Raw genomic sequence first — 10,758 nt, 5'->3', positions numbered from 1 at the left:
CTGACCAATACTTTATCAACAATTGGTGACTAACACAGTAGAAGTCTCCTGACTGGTTGTTGATTCAGTCACATGGTATTTTAATATCAAGTGCTGCAAAGAGGAGACAAGTTAAAGAGTCACTTGCAGCTCAGGACCCTCAGTCTGAGCATCTCTGGTCTGATTCAGCCTGCTCTGCCTTGTGTGGGGCGACCCCCATCCCACTTCCGGTGCTAAAAATAGCCCTGTCGCCTTGGGGCTTGGGCTGGAGCGCGGGCTCTGCACCCACCACGCCTCCCTGGGGTTCAGAGCCCCAAGTCTACAGGGCATTTTTAGTGCCACCGTGCGAGCCTTGCAAGCCTTGGACTGCAGCCCAGGCTCTGACACCCCGTGGCAGGGGGTGCTGCCTGCTGTGAAGACGCCCCCAAGGAGGCTGAAGAGAGAGGAAGTGCTCTGGGTGTGCCAGCTCCATCTTCCGTCCCCGAGCTTTACTCCTGCATTACGGGCGCTGTCACGCGAGACCTGTTGTCTGTGGTGAAGTTGGAGCCATGTTGGCCCCAGGGTCTGAGAGAGGCTCGTCGGGGGAGGTCACGTCTTACTGCACCAGCGCTCTCACCGTCAGAAGTCGGCGCACTAAACGACATGACCTCCCCCACCTTGTTGCTCGAGAACTGGCCATTTTAGCTACCTGCGATGCTGCCGCATGACACACAGTCACCGAGCTGCAGATGTGCACGGTGCTGTACACTGGGTACAATGACTAGTGTCTCAGTGCTGGAGCTGGTATCCCGAGCCAACACCAGCAGGGCTGGGCGCTCCTCTCCATGCCCAGCTGAGCCCTGTTTGCTCCTGGAGACACTGGGGTTAATTCAATCACTTCCCAGTGCTGTGGCTGGCCAGGGAGCTGGGGAACCCACTGGCTATTGGGCCCTGAGAACACAGCCCTTCCTCAGAGCTGTCAGCCCCCTCGCCTCCCACCGGCCCCTGCAATAGGAGGGTTTGGGTCATCTGAGAAAAGGAGCCAATCGCATCTGCCTTCCCGCTACCCTCAACCCCTCCTGCCTTTATTTCCCACCCAGAGCAAACCTTTGCATTGCTCTGGCCCTTTGGATTGTCAGGGCCCCCAGCCAACCCTGGGCCAAGAGGATTGGGCCAAAAGAAATATGATGAGGTTCAACAAGGACAAGTGCAGAGTCCTGCACTTAGGACGGAAGAATCCCATGCACTGCTACAGACTAGGGACCGAATGGCTGGGCAGCAGTTCTGCAGAAAAGGACCTAGGGGTTACAGTGGACGAAAAGCTGAATATGAGTCAACAGTGTGCCCTTGTTGCCAAGAAGGCTAATGGCATTTTGGGCTGTATAAGTAGGGGCATTTCCAGCAGATCGAGGGATGTGATCATTCCCCTCTATTCAGCATTGGTGGGGCCTCATCTGGAGAACTGTGTCCCGGATTGGGCCCCACACTACAAGAAGGATGTGGGAAAAATTGGAGAGAGTCCAGCGGAGGGCAACAAAAATGATTAGGGGGCTGGAGCACATGACTTATGAGGAGAGGCTGAGGGACCTGGGATTGTTTAGCCTGCAGAAGAGAAGAATGAGGGGGGATTTGATAGCTGCTTTCAACTACCTGAAAGGGGGTTCCAAAGAGGATGGATCTAGACTGTTCTCAGTGGTAGAAGATGACAGAACAAGGAGCAATGGTCTCAAGTTGCAGAGGGGGAGGTTTAGGTTGGACATTAGGAAAAACTTTTTCACTAGTAAGGTGGGGAAGGTAATAATTGGAGATATACCAATCTCCTAGAACTGGAAGGGACCTTGAAAGGTCATTGAGTCCAGCCCCCTGCCTTCACTAGCAGGACCAATTTTTGGCCCAGATCCCTAAGTGGCCTTCTCAAGGATTGAACTCACAACCCTGGGTTTAGCAGGCCAATGCTCAAACCACTGAGCTATCCCTCCCCCAAGCACTGGAATGGGTTACCTAGGGAGGTGGTGGAATCTCCTTCCTTAGAGGTTTTTAAGGTCAGGCTTGACAAAGCCCTGGCTGGGATGATTTAGTTGGGTTTGGTCCTGCTTTGAGCAGGGGGTTGGACTAGATACCTCCTGAGGTCCCTTCCAACCCTCAGATTCTATACAGGCAGGACTCAGTTGTCAGCCAGGAAAACAGTAACTGGGCCCAGGCCCTGAGGGTTTCCCCCTTTAGCTCCAAAGGTATTTTCTCTCTCTCTCTTTCTGGGATACTCTTCGGAGCCCGTCTCCAGCAATGCGAGTGGGGTGGGGTGTATGTAGATCTGGGGGGTCTGCATCTCTCTATATAATCTCCTCTGCCTGATGGGATCCCTGCATCTGCTGTTGCATGAATTCTGCATTGCACAGGCAGGAGCAGAGCTTTGCCCCCCTCGGGCAGGCTCCCCGGGTGGCCTGGCTTGCGGAGCTCAGTGGCTGATGTCCTTGTGGGGTCGCCAAACCTTCCCATGAGCTCCCCTCCACTTGGAAACGTCTGTGCAAATAGGGAGCGTTGGGCGGGGTCGGTCCCACTCCCCTGGGAAGGGGGCGGAGGCCAGGCTGCCTCCTGAGCAACCAGATTAAAATTCAGAGGGGTAGCCATGTTAGTCTGGATCTGTAAAAGCAGCAAAGAGTCCTGTGGCACCTTATAGACTAACATGCATCCGAAGAAGTGGGCATTCACCCCCGAAAGCTCATGCTCCAAAATGTCTGTTAGTCTATAAGGTGCCACAGGATTCTTTGCTGCTTTTACAGATTAAAACTGGGGCAGGAGAAGAGGAAACCAGCCCCTGGCTCCAGGGCCACAAGGGCAGGCGACAGGCTCCAGGGGCTCTCCCAGGTCGGGCCACAGCGCCGGCTGCATTTGGGTGCGGTGGCCAGTACACTGGTGTCTGTGCATCTCTGCGTGGGCAGAGCAGGGTTTGGATTGAAGCAGAAGTGGAGGGAAACAGGTGTGAACGATGGAGATTATTGAAACTTTACTTCCCTTGGTAACTGCTGGAGAGCAGAGGAACCCCCCCTGCTGTGGGGGTTGGAGTAAATCATCTGCTCCGGAACCTGAGCTGAACCGTGAAATAGAGGGTCGCTGTATGACGCTGCAGCCCCTTTTCCCCAGGGTCTCGCCCGCTGCGCGATGAAAAGGAGCCTTTACATACGCAGGGTAAGACAAGCCGCCAGGCAGGGGACAGGTTTGCTTAGCTACAGCATGTCAGGAAAGCGGCGTGGGCGGGAGACGGGTATTGCATGTGCTATTACTATTGGTGACCGGTCAGCTTAGGGGAGTCCACGGGGAGCTGATTCCAGACGGGGGGACTGTAAGGCAGAGGGGGAATCCAGGAGAGGGAGAAAGGTTCGGGCTGGTGGGAGCCCCAGGTTTCACTGCAAAGAGGCACTGACCTGAGGATTTGGGTGATGAGAATAAATATCAAGGAGGAGAAAAAGGGGGTCATCAGAGGTGACAGAAAACATGGGGGGGGGGTAAGTGAGATAGCAAGAAAGAGCTGAAGCAGCTGGACTCCAAGATGGGCAGTGAAAATGGCTAGAGGGCTTGGTACGATTAGACCAGTTTCCAGAGGAGTCACGAGAGGGAAGGCGCTAGAGATGCGCAAAATAACGACTGGTCCAGAGAAGGTGAATCCCATTCACACTTTCCTGTGACAGGAGAACAAGGGGACCCCCCCATGAAACTGAAAGGGAATAAAAGGACATTTTTATACAGTGCATAATGAACCTGTGGAACTCACTGCCACATGCTATGCTAGAGGCAGAGAGGAAGCTTGGTCTTGTGAAGGTACCGGACCCCACCAGATACACCCTCCCAATTTGGCAGCAAACCATTGATAACTGCACTTTGAGTCCGATCTTTCAACCAGTTGTGCACCCACCTTGTAGTGATTTCATCTAGGTCACATGTCCCTTTGCTTGCTGAGCAGCCAGATCCTCCACAAAGTGCCTAGAGAATCCCCACTGGGGCCACGGGAGAGTCGTGTCAGACCAGGGGCCAGAACTCAGGACTCCCTGTCTACCATCCTGCTGTCCAATCCGGTGCCACTGTCGCCCCCGTCGCCACCCAGGACCACAGCTTGGGGCCACAGGGCGAGTCATTTAGCAGACAGCTCTCCAGGGCAGGGAACCTGCTTGGACTTTTGGCTGCTACTGTAATATACATATTGAACAATAATAAAGGCCGATAGATATAAGCTGCCTCTAAAATACTTCAGCTCGGCTTTAGTCTTGGAAACAGCACTTTGCAAACAATCCCTTTCCCGCATTTAACTGTCCAGCTTGTAAACAGCCCAACGTACAGCACGTGCTCCCGGGATGCTGGGCCGGAAGGGATCCCTCGGCCGCGTGGAAAGCTCCATGGCCTATTCTACTGAGCGGTGCTGGGAGGGAGACACGGACCATTCACAGGCATCTGTTCTCTGTATCTCCGGAGCTGAGGACTGCCCTCTGGCTCCACGGAGGATGGTTACCGACCTAAACTCAGCGAGGGGGAATTACTGCAAATCCCAGAAGAGCGATACTGCCATTGCCTCGGCCACGTCTACATTACAAAATGATGTCGCCCTAACTTACATGGCACACAGGCACTGCAGTTATTACATCGCTTGTGCGTGTGCACACGCTGCTCCTTGTGTCGGCAGGCGTGTCCCCAGCGGGAGCACATGTATCAATTGTATTGTCAGTGTGGGGCATTGTGGGCGGCTCCCGGAGGCCAGCAACAGTGGATGTAAGCAATGCCGTGTCTGCGTCCACAAAGTTATATCGAGTGCGTCTCTACGCTGCTGGGGGGGTGGGAACTGAATCACGTCTCTACGCCGCTCGAGGGGGGAGCGCGTGTGACTGAATCGCGTCTCTACGCCGCTCGGGGGGGGGCGCGTGTGACTGAATCGCGTCTCTACGCCGCTCGAGGGGGGGGCGTGTGTGACTGAATCGTGTCTCTACGCTGCTCGGGGGGGGGGGGGGCATGTGTGACTGAATGTGGAGACCTGTCCAACCCTCAGCTCCTTTCACACAGGCTGTCAAACAACTTCCACATCACAGCTTGCACCAGGACTGGGCTGCAGAGAACCAGAGACCAAGAGCTAAAATGCTCCAGATTGCCTTAAAAATCCCTCCCACCCGTCCAGAAAGGTGTCTGCATTCCCCTTACCCCAGACGCCACGGTGCCCTGCGCTAGTGACGAGGCAGTGTCAAGAAAAGAAGGGGATTTGGGACACTTTGGGCCATTTCTCCACCTCAGTGAATATTCAGAAGAGTAAGTGCTCAGTGGAGTTTTCCTTTGTTACCAGCATCTGCAGTAATGTCTGGATCTCGTTCTCTCTTTCTTTAATATCACAGAAGTTCTGCCTGTGAACAACATCAAGAAAGAGAAGCAACGTGAGGACCATGTGGAGAAGGCAGAAGCCCAGGAGATGCTCCCAGAAAAGGAGACTATTTTCCAGTGTCCTGACAGAAGGAGGAATTGCACAAACCAGTGTAGAGTGACGGGGAATCAGAAGACGCCTGTGGGAGCCAGGCTGGTGGAGGAGGGCACTGGGGACCGAGGTGTCTGTAAGGTCACAGAGGGCACCGGGAAGGGGACAAGAGAATGGATGTTCAGTGCCCCCGCCGGGCCAGGGGAGAGCTGCCAGGATGAGGTCGCTCAGAGGTCCAGGTGCAGGATGCACCCAGCCGAGGGACACTTCGTAAGCAGCGAGTGTGGCAAGGGGTTTAGCTGCTGGTCGTCCCTCAACATCCACAGATGGACCCACACCAGCGAGAAGCCGTACAAATGCAGCAGGTGCGGGAAGCGCTTCACCCAGAAGCAGCACCTCCTCACGCACCAGAGAACCCACGCCCGCAAGAGGGGGCATGCGTGCCCCGAGTGCCAGCAGAGCTTCCGCCACCCCGTAATGCTCACAGTGCACCAGCGGTCCCATGCCAGGGACAAGAAGATCTTCAAGGAGACGGGAACGTGGAAGAAGCACCAATGGGTCCCACTGGGAGACAAGGTGCTGGTGTGGGCTGAGGGCAGCAGCGGCTTTGGCTGGCAGCTGCCCCTCATGAGGCCGCTCAAAGCCCAGCCCAGGGGGCAGCAGTTCCTCTGCTGTGAGTGTGGGAAGAGCTTCACCTGGGGGTCGTCTCTGAACATCCACAGCAGATCCACACCAGGGAACGGCCCCACCCGCGTGCCGAGTGCGGGAAGCGCTTCCGCCAGAAGCAGCACCTCCTCACGCACCAGCGCATGCACCAGGGAGACGGGGCCTGCTGGTGCCTGGCGGGCGGGCAGAGCTCCAAAAGCCGGGGTGCACTGCAGCCGCACCGGCGCAGGCACATGGGGGAAGGGCTGCCAGCAGGCACCGAACACAGCCAGAGCCTGGCTCACACGCTGCGTCTCCTTGCCCCTCCGCAGAGCATGCCGGGCCACAGGCCTTTCCCCCGCAGTGACGTGGGCTGGGCATGGGCTGGCAGCCGGCTCTCCTGGCCCAACAGGGAGGCCACCCGGGAAGCGCTGCCTACGCCCGCCCTGGGTACGAACAGCACTCAGTGGGGCAGATCGACCTGAACGGGCCCCAGCTGGCCTAGGCCGAGGAGCGGCGCTTCCCAGGGGCCAGTGCCCACAGAGTGTCCAATGGGAGCCACACTCCCTGGCTTCCCGCGGGACACAGACCCTTCCCTGGGGGGTGACAGTTCATCTGCAGCGAGTGCGGGAAGAGCTTCAGCTGGTGGTCGGCCCTCACCATCCACCAGCGCATCCACACTAGGGAGCGGCCCCACCCGTGTGCCGAGTGCGGGAAGCGCTTCCGCCAGAAGCCCAACCTGACACGGCACCAGCGCATCCACACTAGGGAGCGGCCCCACCCGTGTGCCGAGTGCGGGAAGCGCTTCCACCAGAAGCCCAACCTGACACGGCACCAGCGCATCCACACCGGGGAGCGGCCCCTCCTGTGCAGGGAGTGCGGGAAGCGCTTCACCCAGAAGCAGCACCTCCTGAAACACCAGGGGATGTTATGAAGGCCAAGATTATAACAGGGCTTAAAAAAGAACTAGCTAAGTTCATGGAGGACAGGTCCATCAATGGCTATTAGCCAGGCTGGGCAGGGATGGTGTCCCTGGCCTCTGTTTGCCAGAAGCTAGGAATGGGCAACAGGGGATGGATCACTTGAGGATTACCTGTTCTGTTCATTCCCTCTGGGGCACCTGGCATTGGCCATTGTCGGAAGACAGGACACTGGGCTAAATGGACCTTTGGTCTGACCCAGTGTGGCTGCTCTTATGAATTTATGAAATTGTTACATGGTGAAACAGAAATGCAGCGTTACACCCCTCCCCCGAGAAGTCCAAAGCTTACTACAGAAGCATGATATTAATATTCTTTGCTGCACTGGCTTTATAATGAGACAATTCTGTTTTGAGGGTGAGATGTGACTCGGGGGGGGGGCTTGTGTCACCTTGGTGGTGTTTGTTTTGTGTATGTTTTTGTTGTTATCACTATTTTAACCTCTTGGCGCAAGTAGAAGGAAGGGAGAAAGAAACCTCGGAAAAATCCAAGCCCTTACCAGAATCTGACCAGAGGTGCTAGTATTTAAAGACCTGTGGGGTTTTGTTTTCTTAATGGCTGGAAGCCAGGTGCAATAGTGAGAATTATGCACGTGGACGGTGGGAGAGAGACATTTGGTCTCTATGGCAATTAACATTTTCATTACTTTTACACTCTTAAGAAGCTAAAGTGATCGTGGTAATGACGGCTTTGCTGGGTGTCGCAGTGTCTAACCTACTCTGTACCATGGGTGTTAACTGGTCATTATTCTTCTCCGAGGGGGAGGTCTCCATACGGGCTCCTGTATCACCCCCCCACACACACACTCCCAGGTTCAAGCAAATGATTGGATTCTGCCCCAGGTCTATGCAGGGGTGGCAGGTTTGTAGAAATTTTGCTGGTGCCCAGAACCTCCCCCCCAACTCCGTTCCCCACTTGCCTAAGGCTCTGGGAGGGAGTTTGGGTGGGGGAGGCGGTCTGGGGTGCAGGCTCTGGGAGGGAGTTTGGGGATAGGAGGGGTGCAGGGGTCAGGGCTGTGCAGGGCTGATGAGGGGTTTGGGGTGGGGGAGGGGCTCAGGGCTAGGGCAGAGGGTTGGGATGTGGGGTGGAGCTGGGGCTGAGGGGTTCATGATGTGGGGGCGCTCAGGGCTGGGGCTGAGGATTAGGGTGTGGGGGGACGAGGGCTCTGGCTGGGGTTGAGGATTGAGGTGCGGGCGGAAGAGGGCTCTGGCTGGGGTTGAGGATTGAGGTGCGGGGGGATGAGGGCTCTGGCTGGGGCTGAGGATTAGGGTGCAGGGGGATGAGGGCTCTGGCTGGGGCAGAGGATTAGGGTGCAGGGGGATGAGGGCTCTGGCTGGGGCAGAGGATTAGGGTGCAGGGGGATGAGGGCTCTGGCTGGGGCTGAGGATAAGGGTGTGGGGGGACGAGGGCTCTGGCTGGGGTTGAGGATTGAGGTGCGGGGGGATGAGGGCTCTGGCTGGGGCTGAGGATTGAGGTGCGGGGGGATGAGGGCTCTGGCTGGGGCAGAGGATTCGGGTGCAGGGGGATGAGGGCTCTGGCTGGGGTTGAGGATTAGGGAGCAGGGGGATGAGGGCTCTGGCTGGGGCTGAGGATTAGGGTTTAGGGCGATGAGGGCTCTGGCTGGGGCAGAGGATTAGGGTGTGGGGGGACGAGGGCTCTGGCTGGGGTTGAGGATTGAGGTGTGGAGGGATGAGGGCTCTGGCTGGGGTTGAGGATTAGGGTGCAGGGGGATGAGGGCTCTGGCTGGGGCTGAGGATTAGGGTGCAGGGGGATGAGGGCTCTGGCTGGGGCTGAGGATCAGGGTGCGGGGGGTGAGGGCTCTGGCTGGGGCAGAGGATTAGGGTGCGGGGGGATGAGGGCTCTGGCTGGGGCTGAGGATCAGGGTGTGGGGGGATGAGGGCTCTGGCTGGGGCTGAGGGGTTTGGGGCATTGGAGAGGCTCAGGGCTGGGGCAGAAGGGCAGGATAAGGGCAGCCTGCCCTGCCATTAGGGAATGGGGGGCACTAGGACCCTGCATCAGCCGTTGATGCTGGGAGCCGGCAGAGCAGAGTCAGCGTGAGCTGAAGGCTCCAGGGCCAGGGATGTGCACGGGGCCAGCAAAGGGCGGGGGGAGGACACTCGGGGGAGGCACGTGGGGGCGGCAGGTGGGGCCGGGGCCAGGGCCGGTGCAAGGAAGTTTTGCGCCCTAGGCGAAACTTCCACCTTGCACCCCCCACCCAGCTAACCCCGCCCCCCCCGCAGCAGCTACCCCCCCACTGTGACAGATAACCCCTCTGCCCCCCCCGTTCCCCCACGGCAACTAACCCCACCAAGGGAGACTCCCCCTGTCCCCCCACAGCAGCTAACCCTGCCTGGGGAGACCTCCCTCCTCTTCCCCCCCCCACCACGGCAGCTAACCCTGCCTGGGGAGACTCCCCCCCACGGCAGGTAACCCCAGCCGGGGAGCCCCCCCAGCTCACCTCCACTGAGCGCCGGCGCTGCTAATTCTCCTCCCCGCCCAGGCGTGCGGCGCTGATGGGAGGAGACTGAGAGCTGGGCTGTGTGCTCAGCGGAGGAGGCCGAGTGGAGGTGAGCTGGGGTGGGGAGCGGTTCCCCTGTGCGCCCCCCACCCAGCTCACCTCCACTCCACCTCCTCGCCTGAGGGGACTTTTAGGCGCCTCCAACCACTAGGTGCCCCAGGCGGCCGCCTAGTTTGCCTAAATGGTTGCACTGGCCCTGGCCGGGGCAGAGACCCGGCCCCAAACATTGGTGGAGCCGGGCCCCCGGGCCCTGACTATTGCTGGAGCCCGGGCACCACGAGTGTATATAATTCATCACCCCTGGGTCTGTGCCTGTAGGGGGAGCTGAGCATCACAGCCCGACCCCTGGCACAACAAGGGGCTCCGGGGGGAGACTCTTGCCCTGAGTTCGCCCCATCCAGCGTTTGGGTGCGGGAGGGGGGAGGGGTCAGGCTGCCGTAGCTGCCCGTCGGGGAGCTGATCCAATGCCAGCTGAGGCCAGTGGCAGTGGTAGTAGCACCCGTGGGCGTGCTAGTGTAGACAGGGCGCAGGCGCTGGCATCACCACGTTGTCTCCACTTGCTCAGAGCAGGTCAGGATGGCAGAGTGGTTCAGATGTCGGTAGAAAACTCTCCAGGCAAGAATCCCAACGCGCCGCCCCTCGAAGCCGCCAGTCTCTGATCTCCACCAGAGCGTCTCCTGCTCGCAAACAGGCAGGTCACAGAGTACGAATATTTAGCGATTGTACCCGATGTGCCCAGGGCCTGTTCTCTCCCGGGGCTCTCAGCTCCCAGTGACGTCCCCGGGAGAAGGCTCTCAGCACCTTACAGTACTCGGCCCTCAGTGCTGCACTGACGTGTGCATCATTGTGCGGTATTTTAATCTCACCATGGAAACACATTGGTTTGTACAGGGACTTTTACTTACAAAATGAAAACACAGGTGAGACTGTAGCTCTGTACGCTGCTAGGCAGGCCGGCCAGGCCCCCGGGCAGACCAGTCAATGGGCCCCCACGCGCACAGGCTGCGCCCGCATGGACACGGTCCGCCTGACATTCGGGCAGTGCTGCGCCTGTGCCGGCTAGTGCCCAGCGAGCTGCCGGCTGCACGTGGTGCGCTCTTCCGGCACGGCCAGTAGGGTCGCCAACTTCTAATTACGCAAACCCAAATACACTTGCCCCGCCCCCTCCATGAGGCCACACCCCATCCCACCCCTTCTGCGAGCAGGGGTGG

Source organism: Mauremys mutica, chromosome 2, assembly GCF_020497125.1.
Source record: "Mauremys mutica isolate MM-2020 ecotype Southern chromosome 2, ASM2049712v1, whole genome shotgun sequence".
Classification (NCBI taxonomy): domain Eukaryota; kingdom Metazoa; phylum Chordata; order Testudines; family Geoemydidae; genus Mauremys; species Mauremys mutica.
The sequence above is the reverse complement of the archived record's forward strand: the minus strand, read 5'-3'. Positions refer to the sequence as shown.